Source organism: Triticum dicoccoides, chromosome 1A, assembly GCF_002162155.2.
Source record: "Triticum dicoccoides isolate Atlit2015 ecotype Zavitan chromosome 1A, WEW_v2.0, whole genome shotgun sequence".
NCBI lineage: Eukaryota > Viridiplantae > Streptophyta > Magnoliopsida > Poales > Poaceae > Triticum > Triticum dicoccoides.
The window spans coordinates 527983048-527987891 of NC_041380.1; the positions used below are offsets into that span (position 1 = coordinate 527983048).

General features: G+C 41.5%; 1 long non-coding RNA gene across 1 annotated transcript; it reads right to left on the reverse strand.

Moving 5' to 3' along the window:
• Positions 1-757: 757 nt before the first annotated feature.
• On the reverse strand, positions 758-4820 carry LOC119318218. Its single transcript, XR_005154027.1, has 5 exons — positions 4135-4820; positions 3927-3999; positions 3481-3626; positions 2394-2502; positions 758-1289 (listed from the first exon to the last, which is right to left on the reverse strand). It is a non-coding gene; the product is annotated as an uncharacterized LOC119318218 (long non-coding RNA).
• Between the last annotated feature and the right edge of the window lie 24 nt (positions 4821-4844).

Genomic DNA, 4844 nt, shown 5'->3' on the forward strand with positions numbered 1-4844 from the left:
AGCCACAGAAATGCTGACGCGTGAATGCCTATTGGTCCCGGTTGGTGCCACCAACCGGGACCAAAGGGTCTCCTGCCTGGGCTCCACGCACAGGCCACGTGCAGGCCCATCTGTCCCGGCTCTGGATTGAACCGGGACTAAAGGGATTAGTACCGACCCTTTAGTCCCGGTTCCAGAATCGGGACAAAAGGCCCTTACGAACCGGGACAACAGGCCCTTTTTCTACCAGTGATCGGCAAGTTGCTACTCTATGTTACTCCCCACTGTGAGCAGTCTTAGCATCTTCTCTGATCATCGTCTGGATGCACACGTATCTAGGTTTGGCTTCTCGAAGTCTAGTTACTGATGCCTCCTATTTCGAACGGATTATCCATCATTGTTTGTCTCTACGGCTCCACTATGTTATTTTATAGACGAGTGAGGTGCACGATTCAACCTCCAAGATGTACAAGCTTGAGTGTTTCATCAACCATCTGAAATGCAAGATGTAGGTACACTATATAAAATGGTTTTTTTATAGCTTTGAAGAGCTAGTTGACTTGCATGCATATGCCTTGTATTTTTTTTTTTTTGAGAAAAGACGCCCAAGGGTATTTTAAGTCTGATAATTATCAAAGAAAACCCTAACCAACACATGGATTCTTTCAGTATGTATGGAACCTGGATGTCAGGACAAGGATGCATGTCACACTGTGCAGATGCCACAATAAATTGTCGCAAATACATACGACATGTTCAACTTTTTTTTGAGGGATAATACGGCATGTTCATCTGCCCTCGCATTGAAGTGTTTTCGCTTCCGCATGTTTATCTACTCTCTGTGATATGTGTTCATCTACTCTCTATGACTAGTGGTTGGGGCGCGCCCTAGGCGCGCCTCCTGTGCGGTCCTTTGTGTACTTGCCTTGCCGGTGCAGTTGTGAACGTGTTCATTGGGCCATCACAACGCAGGAAGTCTAAGAGCTAAGCTAAACACAATAGATGATTCATATATGTAGACGGTAGGTGTTGCTGATGGCATTACATCTAGAGACGATGGACGTTGAGGGGTAGGTGATGCCCTTCCATGCGCTTGAAATGGAAGGCGCATATGTCGCCTTCATGGATGTTGGCATGGTGGCGAAACCATGACCAGTTCGTCATGAGGTTGGCCCTCTTGTCGGTTCCAAGTATGAAGCGAGTGTCGCACGCAGCTCATGGTGCTGTCTCCGAGCTTGAGTGGAAGGGTGTTGTCATCTTCCTGAATGTATTTTCTGCAGCTTGTCCTATGTGTACTCCACCTGAAGGTACTGTTAAGAGAAAGAAGAGCAGTTAGTTCATGGCAAGATTACTCAAACATTTCACCTGTGAGTCTAACAAAGCATTAGAGTGAGAAAGAATGGCGGCAAAACAAGATTGGTGTTACAGATACACATCGAAAACTAAAGTTGTGATTTTGACATGTATTGTGAACATTGCACTAAAGGATCAGTAGTGGTGTTGAAAAATTTAAGTGAAAAAACACACATATGCAGTGAGAATCAACAAACATGTTTTCTATGAGAAAAATGAATAATATTGGTACTCTTCAGCTTTTATTATTTGATCAACCTCTAGATTCTGTACTTGGCTAGACTGAGACTCGCTCACACCATCCTTGCATATTTTGATCACATAAGAAAATGATGTAAGAATTTAGACTACTGGAAAGTATTTAGCAAAGAAAAAATGCAGCTGAAACACAGGAGACAAGAAAGACAACGTTCTAATTTATAATGTCAATGCTTTAAACAGTGCTATTGTTTCCACATACAAACTGCAGGTTAAGCTTGGACTTTTGCATGTAGAGGGAGATAATTCGTTGACACTATCGAGATCTTTGTGTGGAAAAGCCCATGACTTTTTAAAATTATAAAAGGAGGTACATAACTAAGTTCAAACAAGAAAGATTGCTTTGTGAACTACAAACTGGTTGTTTTGAGCTTTTAATACAAAATATATCAACATACACTAATAAAAAGAAATAAATGGCAGATGAGCATCTCTCTTTGCCAAACAAAAAAAAATACTACCAAATGTGTCTTTCCTTTTCAAGGCCACAGGATTTGTTAAGCCGAGCAAATAATTCTAGGAGAAAACTGAACATATGTAAGGTATCCACATAACCATCAGGATGTAAATTCCAAAATATCTATAAAAATGTCGCCCGTGTCATGGATCGTGTGGCGTGTGAAGGACAGGCATGGCGGCAAGCAGGGCTTATCAAGGGTAGCGTTGAGACTTTCTTCCGTAGGTTGAGTAGGTGGAATAGCCGCGAGTAGTTCCTTGTAAGAGTGGCTCTAGCCGTGGAGGTGTTGAGTGCATGTAATATGTAACTGTAACACCGGGAGGGCTCTTTATGCCCTTTCTCCTACCTTTCAATAGATGATACGCATGCTATGCGTATTCCAGAAAAAATATCTATAAAAATGTCATGCTGAAGTAACACGCGGATGGGTGCACCGACTGGCACCGCGAGCAGCCCTAAGTATTGAAAACAAAAAACAGCACACACGTCAGAGAATATGCCAACATGTGCTCAAATGGAAATATATTCACTGGGAGAAGATTGAAATTACAAGGTCGAATGAGATTTCCATATCTCAATAAATCTTAGATTTGGGGTTTCCTTATTTGACACTGTCTTAAAATCTGGTTCCTTATTTGACACTGGAAAAGATTTTCTTCCCTATTTGACACTAGTCCTAAATTTTATTCCCTATACGACACTTCCATTCATTTTGAGCCTAAATGACACCTGAAAAGACGATTTTGCCCCCCATGCAGTATGTGTGTGCGCGCGTGTGTGCTGTTGCGTGTGTGGGTGCACGCGCACATGTGTGCTACTGCTGCATGTGTGTGTGCATGTGTGCCGCTGCGTGTGTGTTTGCTACTGCATATGTACGTGCGTGTGTGTGTGCTGTTGCGTGCCTATGTGCTGCATGTGTGTTTGCTACTGTGTGTGTACGTGCGTGTGTGTGTGCTGTTGCGTGCCTATGTGCTGCCTGCGTGTGTGCTGCTGCTGCATGTGTGTTGCTGCGTGTGTGTGCGCGTGCATGTGTGTTGCCGCGTGTGTGTGCGTGTGTGTGCACGTGCGCGTGCGTGTTGTTGCGTGTGTGTGTGCGCGTGCGTGTGTGTGTTGGTGCATGTGTATGTGTTGCTGCGTGTGTGCTCCTGCCCTCGCACTGGTGCTGCGTGTGTGCGCTATTGCCCCCACACACATACCATATGAGGGGCAAAAGAGTCTTTCCAGGTGTCATTTAGGCTCAAAATGAACGAAAATGTCATATAGGGAATAAAATTTAAAACTTGTGTCAAATAGGAAAGAATTTTTTTTTTCAGTGTCAAATAAGGAAGCAAATTTTAAGATAGTGTCAAATAAGGAATTTTCTCTATATACTCCCTCCGTCCCATAATATAAGGGAGTGCTTGCTATAATGCTTTTACAAAATAGGGCTTAACTGAAAGAAAGGAATTTCTTGCAGAGACTGAGGTAGGGACTCCTTAAGGTCACATTGGTGTGACTACATAAATTGCAAATTGTTCGCCAACTATAATCTTGGTTGCAAATTTGAGGGTCAATTCCTTTGTTATTAGATTGTCAGCACCTGCAACATTCCAAGGGATCAAAATTTCAGTTTGTGCAAATATGTCATAACACTAAACATCAATGTTGAATTTACACAACAGCACCGTCAGCAACAAAGGTATGACTGAAACAAAAATAACGTGTCCTATCTAATAAAGGTAGTAAGAGGAAAATAAATCTATCTTCTCCTTGCATTGTGTGGTGCATATTTTGCCATTCTCTACCAGCAGAAGAATATGAAGGCAACTGCGGAAGTTAAGCTATGCCTAACAATCAATATTTCAAGTATCAGGTAGGATACAAAGGAAGAACTCCAAACCTGAATTCCCATAGGATGGCTCATACATCAAAGATCCTATCACCCCAAGTTCCATGAACAAATGAGCCCCTTTCTATATGCAACAGCCGCATGCCCATATCATTATAAAAAATGCAATGTAAAAGTACCCAACAACTTAAATGGTTATGAACATTAGTTGAGCAAACTTTTGTTCACTAGAACCTTGTTGTAATAAAAGTAAAAGTACCTGGAGATATGTACAGGGCTTGTAAGAACCTCTCAAGCACATCTTTCTTGTGTTGCTCTGATGTTAATGGGATGACTCTTGAACAAATAGTACCATACCCATTAAATATGTCAAAGAAATCAGGTCCATGAATTATATCACTCAATTGGATTAACCTGTTGAGGAATTGAAGAAAAGCAACACACAATCACTTGAAACAAGATCAGGTCCTCAGGGAGATTTCAAGTGGACTACAAGAACTTGCACTACCATGAGCATCTATTTTACCACAGATTCTTAGTTCACTGAAGAATTTATTTACCTCTAGCCAAATTGTTCAAATCACTATAAATCATTGTTAAGTAAACCGTTAACTGGTAGCTGCTCGGTTGGCTGACAAGGGATTAATAGGTTAATAGACCACTTAATTAATTAATCCGACAATTTATCAGTTTATTGGCTACTCGGTGACCCTACAAGTAGGGATTAATCAGCAAGTTAACTGGTTAATCAGACGAGTTCTTGAACAGGGTAAATGCATTTAACATGTACATACTGTTTGGATGTAATAGCAATTAACTCTTATAATAATGCGAGCATTCCCCTAGTGCAGAAGCAATCCAACTGCAAGGTTCATGACAAACAAATGGAAATTATTATACTGATATTATGTCTTCGATCTTTGTACCAAAATAAACTGCAGAAGATGGCAGAAAAAGTGCAGCTGTGCT